The sequence below is a fragment of the Phaseolus vulgaris genome, chromosome 5 (assembly GCF_051622355.1).
Source record: "Phaseolus vulgaris cultivar YP4 chromosome 5, ASM5162235v1, whole genome shotgun sequence".
Taxonomy (NCBI): Eukaryota; Viridiplantae; Streptophyta; class Magnoliopsida; order Fabales; family Fabaceae; genus Phaseolus; species Phaseolus vulgaris.
In genome coordinates, this window is record NC_143502.1 from 15,648,165 (window position 1) to 15,662,876 (window position 14,712).

Genomic DNA, 14,712 nt, shown 5'->3' on the forward strand with positions numbered 1-14,712 from the left:
ATATTAACTAACAAATAGCTGGATATAACATAAACATAAACAGATCCTTAATATTAAAATTAAATTAAACATTTGATATTTTACATCCATATATGTTAAACAACACAAATTTAACTTTTATTTGTACATGCTTAAATAAATCCAACAAACTTGAAAGCTAAAAAAAATTAAGGACTAACTTGAAAGAAGAAGATTAGGAAGCCTCTAATATTATGAGAGGTTATAATTTGATTCTCTGCACCCAACAAGAGTCCCTAAACCCCATCTGTTATTAATAACATTGCAATAATAAAACACACAACTTAGAAAGAAAACACCAATACATATTAAAACCACCATTGCACAAGCACAACATGCATTTTTTTAATGAATTTAATAGGAAAAAAAAACGAAGCAAAACAACTCCAGTGCCAAAACAACATAAAACACAAAGTATATATGAACTAGAATGGAAGGGGATTTTACCGGTAGTCGCTGCAGCTGAACAGAGAGAAGCATCAATTCATCAAAATGGGTAAGGTTCACGGATGTCTCGCGCGTGTAGACAAAGTGAAAGGACAAACTCCTAAGGTGGCCAAGCAAGACAAGAAGAAGAAGCCACAAGGACGTTCTCACAAGCGAATGCAATACAACAGCCGACCGTGGTGGGATTCAGTAAGAAGCGTGGACCAAACTCGTCAGAGAAGTGAGGGGCGTGTGGATGACGAGTTTTTGTAGTTTGCAAAATGTATCACTTGTTTTTATTTTTATTTGATTGATGACTGAAAGTTTGATAGTTAAAAAAAAAACTAGGATAGAGGCACAAGAAGCTGGACTTGAGAAGGAAGAATTTTGTTCAGAAGAATGCTTATAAACAAACTTCACATGCAAGAGTTCACATAAAAATATTCAATCTTTTTTTTTTATATAAATATGGCACATATGACAGCTGTGATATTCACCCCGTGCCGTGTAAATCACCATGGACCAAGCTTGATGGCATTCCTATGAGCTCTTCTTTGCTTTTTGGTGATGAAACTTGCGGAAGCTTAGTGGAGGAGATGAGCAAGGCCTTCCTAAGAAGTATGGGTGCCTTGAAGGTGCATGAGAGTGGGGAATTGGGGAGGTTCGGCCAACCCCTTTGAAGGTGATGAAGTGAAGATTAAAACCTAGATGCTAGGCAAAGAGTAGTGTATGGCACAAATTTGGCAACATAACAATACTCTATTAAATCTTGAAAATACATGATGTTGGCTCCCCCTTTTATAGGCTAAGGAGGACCATAAAGGTTAACCTAATGATAAGCAAATGCCATCTAAATGAAATGTAAATGACATCACAAGGAAACCATGGCACATGGCCGACCCTAGTGAAGGAATCCTTCTAGAAACGTAGCAAATCTAGGTCAAATCCTCATGGAATCAAGTTTGTGCTATTTACACTACAACTAATACTAAGCTACTCTTGATGGGCCTTCATGTAGCATATACAAATAGCTCTCTCTTCCATCCGTAGCTTGGTCCAAGTCTTCATGGATTCGCTTGGCCATGGACCTAGTAATTGGTCCTAGACGCTCTTCCCTTTGCACTAGACGCTCTCCCTTTTGCACTAGACGCTCTTCATTTGGCTCTAGACGCTCTTGGCTTGGCTCTTTGTCTTTCATGGGAGGTTGAGCTTGGCCCTCTTCCATCATCCCCTCCCCCATGGAAAGGATTTGTCCTCAAATCCACGTCGTCCTTGTCTTCATTGGTACCTACAAATGGAGATAGATCAATTACATTAAAAGTATCATGCACTCCATATTCAAGAGGTAGGTCCAATTTGTAAGCATTGTTGTTGACTCTCTTGAGGACTTGAAAGGGTCCATCACCTCGGGGACTTAGTTTGGACTTCCTTTGAGTGGGAAATCGGTCTTTTCGAAGGTGAAGCCAAACTAAGTCTCCTTCCTCAAAAATTATTTCTCTCTTCCCTTTATTGTTGTATTTTGCATACTTTTCATTTTGTTGTTGTATTTGGATTTTAACCTTCTCATGCATTTTCTTCACAAAATCGGCTTTGGTTACTCCTTCCTTATGCACAAATTCTTGTGGGTTAGGAAGAGGTAACAAATCCATAGGTGTGAGAGGATTGAATCCATATACAACTTGAAAAGGAGAAGCATTAGTAGTCTTGTGGACTACTCTATTGTAAGCAAACTCAATGTGGGGAAGGTACTCATCCCAAGATTTGTGGTTTCCTTTCATGATAGTCCTAAGCATAGTTCCAAGAGATCTATTGACTACTTCGGTTTGGCCATCCGTTTGAGGATGACAAGAAGTTGAAAATTGTAGTCTTGTTCCAAGTTTACCCCAAAGAGTTTTCCAAAAGTGGCTTATGAACTTGGGATCTCTATCGAATACTATACTTCTAGGTATACCATGGAGTCTCACCACTTCTCAGAAGAAGAGTCTAGAAATATTTTGAGCATCGTCTACCTTGTGGCAAGGAATAAAATGGGACATTTTGCTAAAACGGTCCACTACCACAAAGATAGAGTCATGGCCTCTTGCAGTCCTAGGGAGTCCTAAAATGAAGTCCATGCTAATGTCTTCCCAAGGAGCATTTGCAATCGGCAAGGGGGTGTAGAGTCCATGAGGCATTGTTCTAGACTTTGCTTTTAAACATGATATGCATCTAGAGCAATGTCTTTGGACATTCTTTCTCATGTGTGGCCAATAAAATTTTTCTTTTAAAAGATCTAGAGTCTTGTCAACTCCAAAATGGCCCATGAGACCCCCTTCATGTAATTCCTTGACAAGGAGCTTCCTATGTGTGCCTTGGGGAATACAAAGTTTTCCTTCCTTAAAAAGATATCCCTCGGCGACATAGTAACCTCCTTGTGCTCTATGTTGACATTGGGCATAGATGGATGAAATTTCTTGATCTTCTTGATAAAGTTCTCTTATGTGATCAAATCCAAGAATTTGGGCACCTAGTTTTGAAAAGAGCACATGCCTCCTTGAGAGAGCATCCGCCACTATGTTTGTGCTTCCTTTCTTGTATTTGATTACATAAGGAAATTGCTCAAGAAACTCCATCCATTTAGCATGTCTCTTATTGAGCTTGTGCTGGCCCTTTAAATACTTTAAAGACTCGTGATCACTATGGATTACAAATTCTTTGGACATAAGGTAGTGTTCCCAAGTCTTTAGGGCTCGCACAAGAGCATAGAGCTCTTTGTCATAGGTGGGGTAGTTGAGGGTGGCACCATGGATTTTTTCGTTAAAATATGCAATGGGGTGTCCACCTTGCAACAATACCGCACCTATGCTTACTCCCGATGCATCACATTCTATCTCAAAGGTTTTAGAAAAAGTTGGGAGAGCTAGAATTGGTGCATTGGTGAGTTGAGCCTTTAGCCTTTGAAAGGATTGCTTATGCTTATCACTCCAACAAAATGCAACATCTTTTTTGACAAGTTCATTGAGAGGGGAAGCTAAGCTTGAAAATTAGGTACAAAACGTCTATAAAAGCTAGCTAGCCCATGGAAACTTCTTACATTGTTTACACTTTGCGGAGTTGGCCACTCTCGGATGGCTTTGATTTTCTCGGGGTCAACATGCACCCCCCTTTTGTTAACTATGAAACCTAGGAAAACTATGTTATCTACACAAAAGGTGCATTTATCACTATTGGCAAATAAACTATTTTTCCTAAGCACTAGAAGAACTTCCCTAAGGTGACTTAGATGGTCTTCTAGGGTTTTGCTATACACTAAGATATCATCAAAGTAAACTACTACGTATTTACCTATACAATCCCTCAAGGTATGATTCATGAGCCTCATGAATGTACTAGGGGAATTAATGAGGCCAAATGGCATCACCAACCACTCATATAATCTAAACTTGGTCTTAAAAGCAGTTTTCCATTCATCACCCTCTTTGATTCGAATTTGGTGATACCCACTTTTAAGGTCAATTTTGGAAAATATAGTTGACCCATGTAGCTCATCAAGCATGTCATCAAGCCTTGGGATTGTATGCCTATACTTGATGGTGATGTTGTTGATTTCTCTACAATCACAACACATACGCCATTTTCCATCTTTTTTTGGCACCAACAAGACAGGTACAGCACAAGGGCTTAGGCTCTTTTGAACCCAACCCTTCTCCAACAAGTCTTGAACTTGTGACTCTGTCTCCTTGGTTTCCTCGGGGTTAGTTCTATAAGCGAGCCTATTTGGTAGGCTTGCCCCCGGAATGAAGTCAATTTGATGTTCTATACCTCTAATGGGAAGGAGTCCATTGGGTCCCTCATTAGAGAATATATCTTCAAATTCACTCAAAAGATTTTCCACTTGAGGAGGTAGACTCATGGGTTCATTACTTGTGGCAGTGCATGCAAGTGTTCCCTTACAAAAGATCAGGCTAGGTTGTTCAACAAGAAGCAAATTTTCCAAGATGTTTTCAAAAGGCTTTTCTTGTTGAGCAACCTTGTGGAAAGGAACACTCTTCTCCCACGCCATTCTATCCCTAAGGATTTTCTCTTTTTCTAGCGGTCTTTTTTTGTTTGTTTTCCTCATCCCTCTTATGTTTCATTTGTATTTGGTCTTTTACCACTTGAGAATGTGGTAAAGGACTAAGTACAAACTTCCTAAGCTTATGGGTGAAGGAAATCTCGTTAGTGATACCATCATACAAGGTTTTCTTATCAAATTGCCATGGTCTCCCTAATAAGATATGGCAAGCTTCCATAGGTACTACATCACATAAAACCTTGTCTTTGTAGTTTCCTATGGAAAACTTGATTTCCACTTTCTTATCTACACTTAGTTCCCCATTTTCATTGATCCATTGTAGTTTGTAAGGTCTGGGATGAGGAACTACTTGTAGATTGAGCTTATCAACCATCCTAGCACTACAACAATTGCAAATAGATCCATTATCCACAATGAGGGAACATATATTTTCTAAAACATTACATCTTGTATGAAAGATGTTCTCCCTTTGTGTTTCCATGGATGTGCTAGGTTGATTGTTGAGGGTTCTCCTAATCATTAACAATTCTCCCTCTAATGGAGCTACCCTCTCATCCTCTCCCCCTTCCTCTCTCTCACTTGGCTCATCCTCACCACTAGTGTACTCGTCTACACCTTTTAAGAACAAAGATCTTTGGTTCGGGCATTGTGCTTGCACATGCCCTCTCTCAAAGCACTTGACGTCCCTAGTTTGGATGGGTGGGGTGTAGGCATCTTTGGCTAAGGGCTTGGTAGTTTCCTTTGGTTTTTCTCTAGATGTGCTACCTTCCCTTTTATAGTCTTTCTTGGGATAAAAGTTGGAGTATGAACCCACCCTTTGACTTGAAGTTTTGCGCAAATTTTGTTGTTGAACTTTAATGCAAAGTTGAACCAAGTCATTCAAGTCTTGGTAGGGAAGAAGTTCAACCCTATCTCTTATCTCAAGAGAGAGGCCACTAAGGAATCTTGCTATGGTGGTGTCCTCTTCTTCTCTAATGGATGCTCTCATCATGTAGAGCTCCATTTTCTGCCTATACTCCTCTACACTCACACTCTTTTGTTGGAGTCTTTGGAGCTTGTCCATTAACTCCCTATGGTAGTAGGAGGGTATATGTCGACGTCTTAGGGCTCCCCTAAGGTCATTCCAATATTCAATGGGAGGTTCCCTATGAAGACGTCTTTCTCTCTCTAGAAAGGTCCACCAATACATGGCATTTCCTTGGGAACTAAGGGTGGCTAAGGGCACCTTTCTTTCTTCACTCACCCTATGGCAAGCAAAGAGTTGCTTTACTTTCATTTCCCAATCTAGGTAAATTTCTACGTTTTTCTTACCATGGAAATGAGGTAGGTCTACCCTAACCTCCCTTGGATTCTCTTGCTCCCTTTGCCTATTTCTTCTAGGGGGTGGTTGGTAGTAATCATTGATTCTAAGGCTTTCCTCCCCTAGAGACTCATTATCTTTGGAATGGGATGCATGAGTGTGTGTTTTTTTGGAATTTTGAGATTTCTCTTCCTTTGCTCTAGTTAGTTCATTGAATTTTGACTCATTCTCCAATTGTCTATTGGAAATTAATTGAATATCCTTGGCAAGTTGTTTCAAAAGGAATTTGATGGATTTCACATCACTTTCCATAGACTTTGAAGAATGAGAAGACATGACTAGAACTTTGTGTATAGAAATGTTTTACTTTGAGAAAAATGAGGGAAGTTAATGAAGATAGTTTTCCAGGTAAGAGAGGTGAGTCACAATGGACTACTTAAATACCAAGTCTTGCCTTAGCCAAAAACTATCCCTCAAGATCTTCACACAAATATTTCTCTTGGTAAATCAATTAAAACACAATGAGGATGTACAAATCAATTTTTTTTTTTTTTTGCACAAAAACAATGCAAGCTACCTAGCAAATTATCAAAGCTTTAAACAAGACAAACAAAATCAATTAAGCGTAGCAAACTAAAGGCAATTGATATAATTAAAGCAATTAACAAATGCTAAGCTAGATAGTTTTAAGCTAGTCGGCCCTAGGTGAGGCTTCTTGGACACTTGGAGCCCTTGAAGACACACTCACCGTCTAATTGCGAGATTAAAAAGTAATTAAGAAGAGTTAAATTGCAAAGAAATTAAATGACACTCCCTTTTTTGTTTTTCCAAATGCACTCCCTTTGTTGTTTCTTCTTTGTTGGGTCTTCCAATGTGTGTGGTGTATTTAGAATGTGTTTGTTGCTGCTCCTTGCCTTTGATCCTCTTGGGATTAGGTAATTAAATTCTTTAATCCAGCACCTATTAAGTAAAACTAGACTCCCCTCAAGTCAATTCCCACTCAATCAAGTACCAATTGATAATTAATCCACCACCAAGCTTAGAGGTCAAAGAAATAAAGCAAGAAACAAATTAATTTGAAAAACAGTACCACACAAATAGAATTAAATGTGACACAACTTAGAAAGAGTTCAAATGAAATTAGACAAGCAAATAAAAAGGCACTCAAAGAAAGGATGGCACACAAAAAGAACCTATGGAATAGCACTAGATTTGATTTAAAACCAAAAAACAACACCACTGAAACAAAATGTTGTGGTCTAGAATGCGTGACTTTCACAGATTTATGCTGAGCTGGCTCTTTAATATTTGCTTCTGAAAATTGATACTCAAACAAATCAAGATCTTAACAAATTTTTGGCGTTGGTTTCACTCCAAACGCATGTACCAATTAATTTTTAATAATTCTTTTAAAATCAGTACTCAGAACCGCCAGATGTAGCGTCAGGATTGCACACTTTTTTTGTAATATTTATCTTTTTTTTCTATTTCTTTTTTTCAACTGATTCTTTTTTTGTTCTTTTGCTAACACCTTAATCTAGTGAAATCCAGAGGCTCGGAATTTTCTTATGTTGTATTTAATTTTCATAATCAAAATCAGCCAAAACAGAATGGTGGAAAATAGAGGATTCTGAAAATCTGGAAACAAAAACAGAATGATATACCAACAAAAACACAATGGAAATGGTGTAATGGAATTTGTGTGGATCTAACACATAAATATGAACTCAAACTAAAATTAAAAAGCACCAAAGGATCAAAAGAAAGCAGATTTCAGATAAAGCATTCAAACAAAAACAAGAAACAAATAAACCAAGAAAAGTAGTACTAGGATTTGTTGACAAATATGGAAACACATGACTTAGACAAAACTTATGGATTCCTATGAAAAGACTCAAGAACATCATATGACCCAAATGAAATTTCAAGCAAGACTCAAATACCTAAAAATAAAAACAGCAACACAAATATATCAAGAATCCTACACAAAATTGAAAATAGATGTTCAAGCACAATTTTGAACAAAACCCACAGATTGAAATGAATAAACAAGCATTCAAATCATATTAAAACACAAAAACAGCAAGACAACTTGGAATAAAGATGAACAACTTGGATAAAGAAGAACTCAAAAAGAAAATTGCAAAGAGATACTCCTCTTTGAAGAACCATAGCTCATGATACCAAATGATGGCATTCCTATGAGCTCTTCTTTGCTTTTTTGGTGATGAAACTTGCGGAAGCTTAGTGGAGGAGAAGAGCAAGGCCTTCCTAAGAAGTATGGGTGCCTTGAAGGTGCAAGAGAGTGGGAAATTGGGGAGGTTCGACCAGCCCCTTTGAAGGTGATGAAGTGAAGATTAAAACCTAGATACTAGGCAAAGAGTAGTGTATGGCACAAATTTGGCAGCATAATAATACTCTATTCAATCTTGAAAATACATGATGTTGGCTCCCCCTTTTATAGGCTAAGGAGGACCATAAAGGTTAACCTAATGATAAGCAAATGCCATCTAAATGAAATCTAAATGACATCACAAGGAAACCATGGCACATGGCCGACCCTAGTGAAGGAATCCTTCTAGAAACGTAGCAAATCTATCAAATCTAGGTCAAATCCTCATGGAATCAAGTTTGTGCTATTTACACTACAACTAATACTAAGCTACTCTTGATGGGCCTTCATGTAGCATATACAAATAGCTCTCTCTTCCATCCGTAGCTTGGTCCAAGTCTTCATGGATTCGCTTGGCCATGGACCTAGTAATTGGTCCTAGGCGCTCTCCCCTTTGCACTAGACGCTCTCCCTTTGCACTAGACGCTCTTCACTTGGCTCTAGACGCTCTTGGCTTGGCTCTTGTCTTTCATGGGAGGTTGAGCTTGGCCCTCTTCCATCAAAGCTCTTGGTCAAGAAAATCTTCACAGACCTTGCATGGGTTATATAAAAAGCTCTGCGTACATGGGTTATATAAAAAGCACTCTGCCCCTAAAACTGAAACCAAATGAATTATAACTTGATACATAAAAATCAATATTTTAACACCATGGGTATGCCTTTTCAGAGAATATGCTTCTGCATGCATGGGTCATCTAAAAAGTATTGTGCTCATTAAACCAAATAAAACATAACATAATACATATATTTTTAGTTTCTAATGAATAATTTAAGTTATAATAAAATTACTTTAAGTGATGGATTGTTTTTAGGAATTTTTTGTATTAAATAAATTAAATATTTAGTATAAAATAAAATGAAAAAAAATTTAGTATAACTTTTTGGTGATGACCATGATCAAACCCAGGTAATATTTTTCAGTTTTAATTAGATATAGTATATTCTTTTCTTTAAAAAAAACTAAATCCAACCACATTTAATAAAATATCTGATTAGAACTTGAAAAATAGGTATCACCTGATTTACTCTAATAACTAATATATAAATGGAAGATTTTATTTAACTATATTTTTTTTAAACTGGTTTATCATTATTTACATAATTTATATTTTATAAAATAATAAACAAACTTAAAACTTCATTAAAATTTATGATGATTTGTTTCTTCATTTTAAATATTTTATATATATATATATATATATATATTTTAAACATTGTACAATAAATTTTTTAAATACTAATACATTTATATAAAGCATTGTGATACATTCAAATGAGGGTAAATTTGGAAATAAGGGATGCTGACATGACTTTTCCTCTACATCTCTTCATTTTGAAGGGAGAGGATATTTACTGTTCACAGGTATATCCTCTCCTTCACTTCTCCAAACAGCCCTAGATTCAAATAGCTGATATCTCTTCACTTCTTTGTTTGTGAACAGTACATTCATGAAAACAAAGGGGGTAAAGGATGGATACCCCATGATTTTGTGTTAAAGATCATGTCAATGCTTTATAAGAGTCAGAGAAGCCTTTCATTTTAAACATCATGATACATATAGATCTCCTTATCATATGCGAGGTATTGTATTATACATAATTTATTAGAAAAATTAAAAAAACAATTTGTTTCATCTGTCATCTATATAGTATGAGGTTGAAATTTGATTTTGATACTAAGAGGACATTTTCTAGACTTAGACCCATTGGCTTCCATTACTCATTCTCCATCTCATAACCCCACCAAACATCCTCGTATTATTCTTTGCTGACAAAGATTCTTCAATTTTTTATCATATTGTTAGAATCGCTCAACATCCCAATTAAACTCTGTCACTAATTTTTTGTTAGACCAACTAACTCATATTTGTCAATTTCATTATCATTGTTGCTCAAAGTAACCATTTGGGTTGAATTAGCATGACTCGTACCCCTTTGTCATGTTGAAGTCCCATGTCGTATTTTTTTTATCACTAGTTCCATATTATTTGAAGAAAAAGAAAATTTTATCCACATGTTTTCCTATAGTGATAACACACCATTATCAATTAGTGTCGGTGTATAAACACTCTTATACACCACTCTCATATGGTTATTTTTTTTAAAGAGAAATAATACTTTGAAAATGCTAAGAATTGTATAAATTTTTCCTTAAACAAGAGTGCATATTTCTGTCATAGTTCCCACTGTCTTCGACATCTTCCTTAAGGAGGCTCTAGGCTTATCGCCATCACGAGACTCAACAGGTACAGCGGTAGTGTGGGTAGAACAGAGAAGAAAAAGACACAATGAATATAATAACTATAATACCAATGATGACATGGTGTAGCATGGGGGATATTGTAGTCTTTTCATTGTTACATAGAGATGCATGTAATCATCATGACTCTGTACAAAGTAAAAGTCTTTTCCTTTTCCACTTCTAAACTTACTTCATTCCACACATCTGGCTTATGATAGACAATTTCTCCTTTCAAACTCTTTTTGTTCTTTTAGGAAACAAAGAATGTAATTAGTAAAAAAATCTCATGGAAATATATAAAATTAACTTTTCTAAATTTTAAATAAAAATTTATTAAAACATATCATGTTTTCATAAATTATCTAATGTGAATGAATTTAAATTTTTGATAAAAAATTAATATGAAAAATTTACTATTTTAATACGATTTCGTCACTAAATTATTATAATAAACAAATTAAAAATATATTATGAAAATGGATAACTCATGAGTTTATTTTTTTATTGTATTGAAGTGGTGTTTTCTATATATAATTCTTTCTATTTTTCTTACTTTTATGTTAAATTCGTATTTTAATAGATTGTATTTATTATTTTTTCATTCTTAAACTTGATTTTTTTATTATAATAATTTATAAAAATTATGTATGGAAATTGTACTGGATAAAGTGCTCGGTGTTTAGTAGTTGGAGTTCGGTACATGGGGTGAGTATGTCAACTTAACTATTGGGCCTAGGGTACGAGTCATGAGTTTGACCCAAGTTGTTGGTAAGCCCGTTGTGGCATAATTAAAGTAATCTTTTTATACGACAGTATAAGGCGACTTGTAAAAGGGTACTTTTGAATCTAGGGTACGCTTGGTATATGTGGTGCATAGGTCAAGTAAATGTTTCTCTTAACTTAAGTACGTGTCTTCTAGGGCATATATTGGTTAAGTTGCACGCATGATAAAAGATAATGTTGCATCATGAGTAGGGTGCCCACGTGAGTAGAATATCCCCCTGATAAGACCCCAGGTAAAGGTATGTTGTTTCTGAGAATGAAAGTGAATACTTCTTAATTTCTAGTAAGCCCTTACTGACTTGATCGTCGGAGTGCAATCAATAGGTAGGGCCCCCTCTGTTTCAACGGAGTCGCGTCCTAGTGCAACCAGACGTAGAACATATTCCAAAAGAGGCAGATCAGGGCTAGAGCTTGTCGCCAAGGTCAACTGACGAGGAGGTCAACCGGAAAGAACATTTGGCACCAACCGTGGGGCTTGATAAAACTTGATCCCATCCACAATTAAGTGTAAGTTTTCCAGCAGTATGAGGAACACTAGGCAAGCACCACTAGGATCACTAGGATCCGAAGGAAGAGATGCCCCCACCCTACAACAACTTATGGATACCGTGAAAGCTCTCCAAGAGGCCAACAAGCAGTACATGCGAGAGTATGGTGTGGGTCCAACAACAAACTAGAGCCGAGAAGAAAAGGCTGTTGGTCGAAGCCAAAGCCGAGCAAGAGAGGTTGATGGCAGAGGCAGTGGCTGAAGCGATGGCATAGGTTAAAGCTGCACAGGAAAAGCTTATTGCGGAAGCTCGAGCTGAGCTGTTGTTCATGCAAGATCAACTAATGGTGGAGATAGATGCTTTGCGAGCAAACAATGAGGAATTGCGCAAGAATCTACAACAACTTGATCAACGTTCTACAACGGAGCAAGGTCCGAGCATACAACCAAGAGCTCGTCCCAAGTCATTCTCGTAGGTGATCATGGATACTCTCATACCAGCGAACCACATAACACCTAAGATTGTTTTCACAGGAGTAGAAGACCCTGAAAACCATTTTACGGCGTTCAACACCCATATGATAATATCTAGAGGAACAGACGTTGTCCATTGCAAAATGTTCATGGTTACATTCACGGGTATAACCCTACAATGGTTTAATGGCCTTCCTAATGGCCATATCACCTCTTTCGACCAGTTTTTCGAGTTGTTCAGGGAACAATTCATTGTCAACCAGGCTCAACCACTAGTCTCATTTGATCTCTTCAACGTGAAGCAGAGGCAAGGTGAGTCTCTGAAAAATTATTTGAACAGGTTCTGGGCATTCACAGGTTCTGGGCATTCACAGTGTAGGGACTCATGGAAGGACCATTTAGTGACTCGCTGATCAGGAACCCAACAATGACCTTTGCTGAGATACGACATCGGGTTGTCACTCACATCAACACGAAGAAAGCAGTTTCTGTGAAGCATAGAAACACATATCTAAGACAGTTCAAGCCCAAGGAGAGTAGTCGAGCCCGACCTCTGAGGGTCAATGAAGCCATGAATAAGAAGAGGACAGACGCGAGGCGAGCACCCTACTCAGCTAGGAAAACCGCGTCCAAGGAAAAAGCACGGGAAGATTTGGCATTTCGATCCAAGTTCTGAATGACCTATATGGAGTTGCTGAGTATACCTGGGGTCGTGGAAAATTGAAATTTCCCTAGAAGTTTGATAAGAATTTAGGGCAACGAAAAGATACCTGGTGTGAATTCCACAAAGGATTTGGGCACGACGTGGAGCGATGTATAGCTCTGGGCTATCAAATGGCAGGTTTAGTAAAGGACAAATTCTTGAAAGAATATCAGGAAGAGAACTGGAAGGGACAAAGCAAGAGGTTGCTCATGGGGAGCAAGTGCATGAGGTACCAGTCCATGTTGAGCTGAACACCATCTCAAGAGGATTCTCGGGAGGGGGGTGCACTACCTCCAAGCGTAAGAAATACACGAAGGATATGATGGCAGTAGAGGGAAGGAGACTTGGCCAACCAGCAGAGCCCGCCCTCTGCTTTACGAGCTCTGATTTGGAAGGCGTGGTCCCACATGAAGATGATCCGGTGGTGATATCCATCATCACCGTTGGAAGGAGGGTACACTGAGTTCTCATCGACCAAGGGAGCTCAGCTGATGTGATGTTTTGGCTAACATTCAATAATTTGCAGTTGTCACCTGACTAGTTAAGGCTGTATGATGGTTGCTTGTTTGGCTTTGCGGGAGATTAGGTGTTGGTACGTGGACATGTTGAGTTGAGGACGACTTTTACATATGGCACCTCAGCTCGCACGATCAACATAAGGTATATAGTAGTTAATGTTGTCTCGACCTATAATTTTCTTATGGGAAAACCCTCTTTGAACATGCTAGGTGCGATGGCCTCAACGAGGCACATGAAGATGAAGTTGTCCTCCCTTGATGGAGGGGTGATCACCATCAAGTCTAATCAGAAAAGTGACGAGGAAGTGCTATGAGAGCAGCCTAAAGAGCAGAAGAGGACTGTACTCAGTCACTGTTCTGGCAAGAGAGTCAGAGGAGATCATGCAAGCTGAAGTCGCGAGCGAGAGGCGACCTAGACCTGCTGGTGATATTCAGGAAAGAGAAATAGGAGGCAAGAATTTCAAGCTTGGCACGTCGCTATGTCAAGAGTTGCAAGACAAGATACGCAAGGTAGTAACGAAGCACATGATTCGCTTGGTCATCCACAGACATGCTTGGGATAGACCCCGATTTCTTTTGTCATAGGCTCACTATGGATGAGAAGGTTAGACCAGTAGTGCAAAGAAGGAGGAAGTTTAATGAGGAGAGACGCCTAATCATCATAGAAGAAACACAAAAGCTTATGAAGAAACGAGGAGATTCAGTACCTTGAGTGGTTGGCAAACATAGTGTTGGTGCAAAAGGCTAATGGGAAGTGGAGGATGTGCGTCGACTTCACTAACCTGAACAAGATTTGTCCCAAGGACTCTTATCCACTACCCAACATAGACTCCTTGGTGGATAGTGCCTTAGGTTGTCGATTGTTGAGTTTCCTATACGTGTTCTTGGGGTACGATCAGATCTGTATGCACCCCCAACATGAGAGCAAGATCGCCTTCATGACCGAACTCTCCAGCTATTGTTACAAGGTCATGCCCTTTGGCCTCAAGAATGTGGACGCCACCTATCAAAGGTTGATGGATAGAATCCTCGACCCAATGATTGGGTGGAATGTACAGGCGTATGTGGACGACATGGTCGTCACTTCAGAAGAAAAGGATCAATACATTGCTGATTTGGAAGAGCTGTTTAACACGATAGCCAAGTACAATTTGAAGTTGAACCCAAAAAAATATGTGTTTGGGGTGGAAGCAGGGAAGTTCCTTGGGTTTTTTCTCACTGAATGGGGCATAGAAGCGAACCCGGAGAAGTGTGCAGCAATCATAGAGATGAGAACCCTGCTAGTGTAAAGGAGGTACAACAACTAACTGGGTGC

At 38.3% G+C, this 14,712-nt stretch overlaps 1 pseudogene; it reads left to right on the forward strand.

Annotated features, from left to right (window-relative positions):
• Positions 1 to 490: 490 nt before the first annotated feature.
• Positions 491 to 689, forward strand: LOC137834441 (small ribosomal subunit protein eS30z/eS30y/eS30x pseudogene; annotated as a pseudogene).
• Positions 690 to 14,712: the final 14,023 nt, after the last annotated feature.